The sequence below is a fragment of the Loxodonta africana genome, chromosome 20 (assembly GCF_030014295.1).
Source record: "Loxodonta africana isolate mLoxAfr1 chromosome 20, mLoxAfr1.hap2, whole genome shotgun sequence".
Classification (NCBI taxonomy): domain Eukaryota; kingdom Metazoa; phylum Chordata; class Mammalia; order Proboscidea; family Elephantidae; genus Loxodonta; species Loxodonta africana.
The window spans coordinates 66114164-66124668 of NC_087361.1; the positions used below are offsets into that span (position 1 = coordinate 66114164).

Here is a 10505-nt window from a genome sequence, read left to right on the forward strand (position 1 = left end):
GTGACTTCCTTATATACCAAGGCTGCCCACACCCAGCTGCTGTTTCCTGCCCTGGGTCAGGAAGCGTAGCTCACTTCTCTCCTGATCACCTGGCATCTTCCAGTCATCCACCAACATTCTGGATTCTTTTGCCTTTGTTCCTGAGCTACCTCACAACTTAGCTACTACCTTGCTTCTAGATCCTGAATTTACCTTTGAGCTTCTGGCTTCTGCTTGGGCTTCCTGGCTTCCAGGCCTGGTTATTTGCACTCTGCTGGATACTGGAAATCTAAGCCCTGGATTGCTGGTTTGGAACGGTATCCTCTCCTCTGTCCATCAGTGTTTTTGGGTTTCACTCCCTTCACCCTGGACCCCCACCAGTTCTGGCTCATTAAAAACCTTAGAATAAAAATCACTTCGTATTTCAACATGCGTTTCTAAAACTGAGTTTGTTTTTTGAGTCTTTCTCATAGAACTTAAACCTTGACAAATTAATTCAGAGTTTTGAAAAGGTGTGTATATTTTATATGGTACCAAAGTTTTATAGAGAAACAGCTCTGTAGTATATTAAAATGCAGCATGAAAGTGATCAGAAATGTATATATATCTTTAGATTTTGTGAGCAGAGATGGTAGGTACTAAAATCTTATTGTTGTCGAGGTAACAACCCATCTGGATAAATGCCCATTTTCTCTGATATATCTTTTTCTTTAGCTTTTTTTTTTCCCAGTAATTTTTTTATTGAAGTATAATACATACACAGAAAAGTGAACAAATTGTAAGTGTTCAGCACAAAGTGAGGACACCGTGTAACAAACACCCAGATCAAGAAAATAAACAAAATCACCAGGCCCCTCGGAAAATGCCCCGTGCTTCTTTCCAGTCACTAACAGCCCCTATGATGGGAGCCACTGTTCTGACTCCTAAGATCACGGATGGATTTTGCCTGTTGTTCAGGTTAAATAAATGGAGGCACGCAGTGTTGTCTTTTGCATCTGGCGTCTTTCACTCAGCGTTTTGCTTGTGAGATTCATCCGTGTTGTGCGCCAGCGTAGTTTTCTTTGCTCATGCTGTATAATATTCTGTTTTATTAGCTGATCACAATTTATTTAATCTCCTGTTGATGGATGTTTGGGTTTGGGTTTGCAGATTTTGGGTATTTTGGGTATTACAAATAGCGTTGTTATGAATATGCTTGTACGTGTCTTTTGGTGAGTGAGTATGTTTATTTAAAAAACAAAAAACTTTGATTCCTACTCATGACAACCCCATGTGTTACAGAGTAGAACTGCTCCATAGGGTTTTCTTGTCTGTCATCTTTACAGAAGCTGATTGCCAGGCCTTTCTTCTGTCATGCACAGGGGTGGACTAACCGGTGAGCAAGCTATACACAGACTTACTGTAAGCAAGGTGCACACGAATTTACCTGTGTTTACTTAGTAGTCTGTAGTGTACATTTAATTCCACATGGTTGTGTACTACAGGTGAAATTGTACAATACAGATTAGTAAGTAAGCACAAGTTAGCCCTGACTACCTTGCTTATTGGGTAATCCGTCCCTGGTTATGCCACTGAGTGGGATTTAAACTGCCAGCTTTTTAGGTTAATACCAAACCATTGCTGTCAAGTCAATTCCAACTCATAGCGACCCTGTAGGACAGAGTACAGTTGCCCCATAGGATTTCCAAGGCTGTAAATCTTTATGAAAGCAGACCACTACATCTTTCTCTTGCAGAGCAGCTGGTGGATTCGAACCGCCAGCCTTCAGTTAGCAGCTGAGTGCTTAACTACTGTGCCACCAGGACTCCCTTTTTAGGTTAATAATCAAGCGCCAACCGTTTGCACCAGCCAGGGACCTGAATGTAGGTATGTCTCTGTGTATATATGTTATATTCCTGTTAGGTATGTACCTACGAGTAGGATTGCTGGATCGTAGTTATTTACCAAAGCAGTTGTGCCAATTACTGTATTTTTACGTAAATAATATGTGCTTCCATGTTTGTTTGCCAGTTGTATCCTCCCTCAAGGTATTTTTGTAAGCATGCTATACTAATTTTTTTTACAGCAACATGTAAAAAAAATCGGCGTAGTGGCGTTTATGAAAATACTTTGCGGAGGGAGGGTGCAGCTGGCAAACAAATGTAGAAGGCGTGTGCTATTTGTGTAAAAACACAGTATACGCCCACCAGAAAAGTATGAAAGTTTTGGTTGCACTGCTCTTTGCCAGTATTTGATATTCTCTTTCCTTTTCATTGTACTCATTCTGGTGGGTGTGTAGTGGTATTGCCCTGTGGTCTGAATGTGTGTTTTCACGGTACTGGCCATTGAGTATTCTTTCTGTGAAGTGCAGGTATCCCCCGCTTTCCAAAAGTTCGAGTTATGCCACTCGCTTTTATGAAAGAGCTACGTTAGTACCTATTTTTGCTAACTGAAAGAAATTCAAAGAGGATTTTCACTTTTACGAAAAAAAGTGCAAAGCAGAAATAGCGTTCAGCGTTTGTTTGCAGCAAGCCATTAAAGAGGCAGCGCGCACCCTGAGCAGCGAAAGTGGCTTCGCCAAGCTCCTTGCCCAGGAACTACAGTCAGCATCTCAGCGTCAGCTGCCGTAGCTCTGAGCTTTGTCTGTGAGCATCTGCATGTTACCGCGATTCATCTTGTGTCCTAAGGTTTCAGAAAACCCTGAGAACTCGTAAGGGGTTTATGTGTTACTTGGTATGATTTGGTAGGTTTAGTTGGGGTCTGGGAGTGCTCAAAAAATTTTCCGGTGTAAATTTATGGTAATTGCTTCTTCACTTTATGGCCGTTTCAGCTTATAAAAGGTTTCATAAGAATGCCCTATTTTCAAGTAGCGGAGGAGACCTAAACCTGTTCAGGTTTTTGCCCATTTTTCTACTGTGCTGTCTTCCTCTTTCTTACTGGTTTGTAGAACTCTTTACATATTGTTAGATATATGTATTGCAGATATCTTCTCCTCAGTAAGCTTTGGTGTCCTTGTCTTTAGTGCTATCTGCAAGGCTAACCCAGTGAGAGCATCAAGATCATGTATAGTACTTGTGCAGGAATCTTTTATTCTTTGTTCAAAAAAAAAAAACAAAAAACCCAAACCCATTGCTGTTGAGTCGATTCTAACTTATAGGACAGCGTTGAACTGCCTCATAGGGTTTCCAAGGAGTGGCTGCTGGATTTGAACAGCTGACGGTTTGCAGCTGAACACTTAACCACCGTGCCCCCAGCGCTTCTTATTCTGTTAGCTGTACTGAAGTTGGGGCCACATTCTGTCAATACTCATCTACAAAAGCACTGTTAAGACCTTGTTTCTATGAGGTGGGACAGGGCCTCTTGGGATTCTTGGCATAAATAGGGGCTAACACCTTTGGACTCACATAAAAATAAAAATTGTTAATAGCCAAGTGTTTACTGTGCGCCATATACTGTTCTCAGCATTTTACACGGGCCATCTCATTTATTCCTTAGACATGCTTATCAGTTAAGTACTATAAAATGGGTATTATTACACCTGTTTTCAAATGAAGAAACTGAGACTCAGGTTGTTTTTTATAATTTTTAATTGTGCTTTAAATGAAGGTTTACAAATCAAGCCAGTCTCTCACACAAAAACTTACATACACCTTGCTACATACTCCCAGTTACTCTCCCCCTAATAAGACAGCCCGCTCCCTCCCTCCACTCTCTCTTTTTGTTTCCATTTCGCCAGCTTCTAACCCCCTCTACCCTCTCATCTCCCTTCCAGGCAGGAGATGCCAGCATAGTCTCAAGTGTCCACCTTATCCAAGAAGCTCACTCCTTCCCAGCATCCCTCTCCAACCCATTGTCCAGTCCAATCCCTGTCTGAAGAGTTGGCTTTGGGAATGGTTCCTGTCCTGGGCCAACAGAAGGTCTGGGGCCATGACCACCAGGGTCCTTCTAGTCTCAGTCAGACCATTGAGTCTGGCCTTTTTATGAGAATTTGGGGTCTGCATCCCACTACTCTCCGGCTCCCTCAGGGGTTCTCTGTTGTGTTCCCTATCAGGGCAGTCATCAGTTGTAGCCGGGCACCATCTAGGTCTTCAAGAATTAGGTTTTGTAATTGCCCAGGGTCACACAATTAAGATTTTGGCTGCAAAGCCCATGCCCTTAACCATTATACTACATAGAAAGTTGCCTTTCCCCAAACTGCTGTTCTATTACAGTGCCTAGAATAGAGCCTGGCACATAGTAGGTGCTCAGTAAATACTTGTCGAGAGAAAGAATTTGACGGTGGTGAGTTGGATAAAGCCTTCCTTCAGTAGGGAAGCTTGTGCTAGGAATGGGGTATGTTGGTGTGGGAAATGATTGAGTTCCATCCTGGTGCATCTCTTACCTGGAGAAGTGCCTGTCATGGCGTAGACATTGTAGTGAATATTTGTAGAGTGAATGAATCAATCACAGGAAGATGAGGAACCCTGCCCTGCAGATGGCGTGAACTTGGAGGACGCGGCAGAGACCAGGGCCAAGGCAGACCCATCAGCAGAGGCCATGGTGATGGCCCAGGGAGGATTCAGAGTCAGGCTAGCAGCAGCATCCAAGTTGTACAGCCACAAGTCAGGCCAGTTTGTGGAAACAGAGCAGGGTCTGAAGTCAGCAGGTGAGAATGCCCCCAGTTACAGGCAGTCAGGTCAGAAGAGGTCCCAGCAGCAGTATGCGGTTGGCTTGACTCAAGGTCACATCATCCAGAGTCATAAGGGTGCAAACAGTAAAAGTTCAGGCTGGCTGGAGAGAGAGCCAAGGAGCACTTGGAGGGAGCTGTCACCAGACTAGGTTACCCTTCTGAATAAGGCCTTTCATCTCAGGCTGCTCAGAGTGCCCAGGAGGAATGTGCCAGACCTCACACTGGACTTGTTGGTTGGGGTGAACTGGAGACTTACCTGTGCTGGAGGCAGGAGGCACCTTCGTGAATATCTGGTCAAACTCGTCATTTAACGGATGAGGAAATTCAAGCCTCGGTGAGAGGTTGGTTATTCAGCAAGTGGTAGAGACAGCAGTGGATCCAGGTGCCTCAGTTTTCCCACTTTCTCATGTTTTCTGCTAGAAATTAAGAGGTCATGGAATTGTCATCCTGGGAAGGAGAAAGGATTTAAAGATATGGGGGAAAAAGGAGGGATCCAGTGACTACCGTACAAACTTGGAGAATGAGAGTACTACATATTGCCATCAAGTTGATTCCAACTCACTGCGACCCTACAGGACAGAGTAAAACTGCCCCATGGGGTTTACAAGGAGCGGCTGGTGGATTTTAACTGCTGACCTTTTGATTAGCAGCAAGGTCTTAAGCACTGTGCCGTCAGTGCTCCAATGAGAGTATAGGTGATGGGAATTTGGAGAAGGAAGCTGCTTGGATGGTGACTTGTGATCTTGACCCTAGAATGCAAGTTCCTTGAGGTCAGAGCCTTTTTCATTTTTACTGAAGCATAAACATACAGAAAAGGACACAGAGGGGCAAGCGCTTTTTATCTGGCTTGCTACCAATGACTAGAACAGATCCTGGCCTTAGCAGGCCCTCAACAAATGATTATTGAGTGAATTTTAGCTGTTATGTTGAATGTGAGGTGACAGTGGGCTATCCAAGTGAGCCATCCAACAGGTCTTCCTAGATGAGTCAGGACTCAAGGTGTGGGAGTCACCTTCAGAGGTGAGGGGTGAAGCCAGTGGTGTGAAGGTGCTCCTAGGGACAGGGCGCAGGGGTTGAGAGAACAGCCCGGGGTTAGCAGATGGAAGCAGAGTCATGGCAGAGGAAGGTAGTCTCAGGAGTAGGGTTTTAAGAAGGGGATGACGAGCAGCAGCAGCACCCAAGTCAGTAAGGTCTGAGAAAGGAACACTGGATGGAATTGGCAAATATCGGTGGAGCCAAGACCAAGCTCTGTCTGATGTCTCTCTTGACCTCAGAAAGAAATGTCTATGAAGTGGTGGTGGCACAGGCCAGAAAGGAGGCTGGGGGAAACACACCAGAAAGCCAGAGCTATTAATGCTAAACTGTGGGACACTGGGACTAGCAAACAGGTGAGGCAACAGCAAAGAAAAGATTCATGCAGCACAGATCATTCTAAGGCTTCATGGGAGTTATGAACTCAAGTGCGGCCTTGAAATATGGTTGGAATCTGCACTATCAGAGGGAGAGAAGGGCACCTGAAGTAGAGTAAGCAGTGAGGAAAAAAGGGTTTGGTGGAAAGAATAGGGTGGACGGTGACAGTAAGGAGACCAGCTTGATGAGGTAGAGGATATGTGGGGGAAAGTGGAAATACAGTTGACACTTCAACATTTCCTCCTTTAAAAGGCAGTCGAGATGGCTTTCGGGAAGCTTGAGTAATCAGGAAGCTAAATAACATAACTCAACAGTCATGGTTATAATTACTGGACACCAAAGAATCCCCAGGACAACCCACTGCCCTGTAAGTATTAGTAGAATATTCTAACCTGGACACTGGTAGTTGTAAAGACCTGGTTGCATGTCACACACAATTGGCTCAAATATGCGTATGGCTATTTCAGAATCAAGTGCTGGAGAATCAGAGTCTGTGTTGAATTTAGCCAGTATTCATTGAGCTCCTGCTGAGAGCCAGGCCTTGTGCTAGATGCTGGGATATAAAGACAAAAGGTTAAGATCTTCTAAGAACTAAGAGTTGAGCCTGGGCTGTTCCCAGACTTACCTAGGTTTTGAAGACATTCCTTACTCCAGAGCCTGGGGAGATGTTGGGCAGAAGACTGAGAAAGTAGAGGCCACACCTGCCTCCATCTCACTCTGCATCTTCTTACACAAATGCTGAGCCTTGGAAGCACTACTCTGGGGCCAGGCAAAGTCTGTCCTCCCATACATATCCCCTCTGAAGAAGCAGTTTGGCAAATTCTTTAGTGTACCCACAAGGTTGGCCCCGGATCTCAATGAAATGTTCAGAAAGGACTTTTAAATATACTCGCCAGCTTACTCCGCCAAATCCGGAATGCCTGAAAGCTGTTCATCTCAAGGAAGATACCTGAGGCATTCTCACAGCATGTCAGTGAAGGATCCAAGCTGTGGAAAATGAATACTGTGTACAGGGAACCGCTGAGATGCCAGCCCCTGCTGCAGACGCCAAGGAGAGAGCTTGAGCACGGGAAGCCAGACCTGGCCGTGCAGCAGAAGACCTTACCTGATTCTGAGTACCTGGGAGTTCCTGGCAGAGCCTGGAAGCATTACCTTGCCTGCCCCAGCCCTGATGTGCTGAAAGGAAGCCAAGACACTCAATGGGACTTTGGGTCTCTGCAGGCTGGTACCTGTGTCTCTGGCACCCCTAGCTCCCTCAGCTCTCCTAGCCCCCCAGCAGGTTCCTGTTATGTCCAGCCTAGTCTAGATCCTCCTCTTACTTCCTCAGGGACCAGTTTCCTCATCTGTCAAATACAGCAATTATCCACAGCTATTTGTATTGTGAGGTCTACTGAGTTAATACATAGAAAACACTTAGAATCGTGCCTGACAGGGCTGGATTACCCAATGAGCAAGGCGCACAGGCACAGTTGTGCCTTCCCACTAATGTGCAGTGTACAATTTCTCTTGTCCCCCACCATGTCAAATTTCTCACCACAGGTTAGCAAGTAAATACAATTAAGCTCAAGTGTACCTTGCTCGGTGCAAGCCAGTATGCGCCGCGCTTGCTGGTTAACCCGCCCCCTGGTACCTAGGACATAGATCTTGTCGAGTGGATTCCAACTCATGGCCACCCCATGCCTACAGAGTAGAACTGCACCATAGGGTTTCAAGGCTGTGACCTCTCGGAAGCAGATTTCCAGGCCTGTCTTCTGAGGCGCCTCTGGGTGGGTTTGAACCACCAACCTTTTGGCTAGTAGTTGAGCGCTTAACCATTTGTACCACTCAGGGACTCCGGGACACAGTAAACACTCAGAACACTCAGTAAATTTAGCTATTATTGTTATTTTATTGTCTCTTAGATGCCTGAGGTAGTTGCCATGTTTGACAGATGAGGGAACAGATTGACAGGTGTATTGTCTTCCCCAATATCACACAGCTAGCAAGAGGCAGAGGTGGGATTTGAACCAGGCTGGCTCCAGAGCCTGTACTGTAAGGGAAGGCAGACCCAGTGGGATGTGCAGAAGCCACTGGAGGCCAGAGCAGAGAGGTCAGCTGCTGACCCGTCAGACTCCTACATCCAGTTTCTCACTGTTGGAGGAGGCTGTCCCTGCTTTTGCAAGGGGGGCACTTGCCCTGCTGTATTACCCACATTTGCCAGGAGAATTAGCCTCTCCCTTGTGTCAAAACAAGCCAAGCAGGAAAGAATAAAAACAACATACAACTCAGGTTTGCAGCAGAAAAGCCATGCAGCCTTTCCCGCAGGAGGGGTGCATAGGATGTGTCCCAGTTTTGGGTGTACGCTGCTGAAAGCGGCCCCAGGGACCCTTCATTTTACCACTCAAGAGTCTGAGGCACAGCCCACTCAGTCTCTGCCCCACCTGCCTTCTCTGTTTCTCCCCGCTTCCACCATATGAAATGTAATAGTGTCCTGGACAACTCACGGGGAGCCCGGAGACCCGGGTCCAGCCCCAGTTCTGCCATGAGCTAGCTATGGGATGTTGGCAACCCCTCTTTCCCATCTGTAGGATAATGAGATTTAATTTAAACAGTAGTTTTCAGAAAATACTTTTTTTATTGCAGTGGGACGTTTTCTTCAAACAAAACACTACCCAGAGGTACAGAATATCAAAAAGCCAACCAATCAACAAACAAAACACAGTTGCAGCTGAGTGGATTCCAGCTCGTGGCTACCCCATGTGTGTCAGAGTAGAACTGTGCTCCATGGGGTTCTCGGTGACTGATTTTTCAGAAGTAGGTCCCCAGGCCTTTCTTCCAAGGTGCCTCTGGGTAGACTCCAATCTCCAGCTTCTGCTTAGCACCTGAGCGCATTAACCATTTAAATGACCCCGCCAGGAAAAGAGGTATAAATCTTCAAAAAAGCCTTAGGCAAGACCTACTTCTTTGCAGTTATTTTCTGAGCTCCCATGCCCTTCCTCACACCCTTTTTGCCTCCGTGGTCGCCTTTGCTTCTTCTGTTCTGATTTAAGGCTGTGGATTCTTCAGGGCCCCTCTCAGTTCTACCTCCTTCGTGGAGCCACTTTATCTCCAGTGATACTTGCCCTGTTCAGGGTCCTATTACTGCAGAGCATTTGTTAGCTTTTTAAATCATTGGGCTGCCCCATGCTCTTAGTATTGTGCTTTAAAATTTACATAAATGTTTGCATATACATTATGATATTTGCATATATTGCATCTAAATAGCATATATTTTCATATGCATCTATGTGTATATGTTTGTGTCTGTGTGAGAGAGAGAGAAGTTGAGATATGGATTGATCATGCTTCCAAACTGGTAGTTGAGGTCCTTTAAAAAAGAGCCATGTCTCTGTGTCCCCAGTGCCTGGTACTTGATAAGCTCTCAGTAAAGGCTTTTGATAGTGGGAATCATCTTGGGTGCCTTGCACATGTCAGGTTCTCAGTAGATACTCATGCTAAATGATTGCACAATATGATGTGTTTTATACGTGGGAAACCCTGCAATTGAATCTTGTTTCTGCTACATGCTAGGTACTATAACGTTGTCAGTTGTCATCAGGTTAGCGCTCTTAGCGACCTGATGTATGTATTGCAGAATGAAGCATTGCTTGGTCCTGCGCCATCTTCATAATCACTGGTAGATTGGAGTCCATTGTTGTGGTTCTTGTGCCAACCCACCTCATCGAGGATTTCCCTCGTTTTCATTGGCCCTTCACTTTCAAAGCATGATGTCCTTTTCTGACAATTGGCCTTGCTTTATAATGTACCCTGAAATCTCGCCATCCTTACTTCTAAGGAACATCCTGGTTGTATTCTTCTTGGAAAATCTACTTTTCTTATCTATAGAGTGGGGGTGATAATGCATGCATGCAACAAGTATTTGTTGAGTGCCAACTGTGTTTCTGGAATTATAGGGGCTCTGGGGATTCAGCCGTTTACAAAGCAGACAGAAATCCCTGTCCTCATGGAGCTTACATTCCAACCAGTTTTCAAGAAGAGCCCACAGGGGCTGGAGAAAGAGGGGCGAGAGTCCCTTCTGCTTGATCAGAGGCGGGCCCTCAGCTTAGGCGGGGCTGCAACAAGATATGGGCTGCTTTGGTGGCCTGGGTGGAGCTCAGTGATTCCCTGGGTGGGATTTCTCCTGTGAGATGAGGATCCTAAAAACCAGTTGCTATCAAGTTGGAATCAACTCGTGGCGACCCCATGTGTGCCAGAGTGGAGCTGTGCTCCATAGGTTTTTCAGTGGCTGCCTTTTCAGAAGTAGATTGCCAGGCCTTTCTTCCAAGGCACCTCTGGGTAGACTCCAACCACCAACCTTTTGGCTAGCAGCTGAGCATGTTAACTACCACCCATAGCAAGTACTGTGTGTTTGTTATTTCTATATTATTTGCACATGTGTTTATTATTTGTGGGCTTGTTTGATATGCCCTACAACTACAAGGTTATTGTG

General features: G+C 45.6%; 1 long non-coding RNA gene across 4 annotated transcripts in view; it reads left to right on the forward strand.

The window, feature by feature from the left end:
* LOC111750712 (uncharacterized) overlaps positions 1-3083 on the forward strand; it is a 30761-nt gene extending 27678 nt beyond the window's left edge. For all 4 annotated transcript variants that reach the window (XR_010318736.1, XR_010318738.1, XR_010318739.1 and 1 more), the window contains one exon: positions 1-3083. This exon is cut by the window's left edge. This is a non-coding gene — a long non-coding RNA (uncharacterized LOC111750712).
* The last annotated feature ends 7422 nt before the right edge of the window (positions 3084-10505 follow it).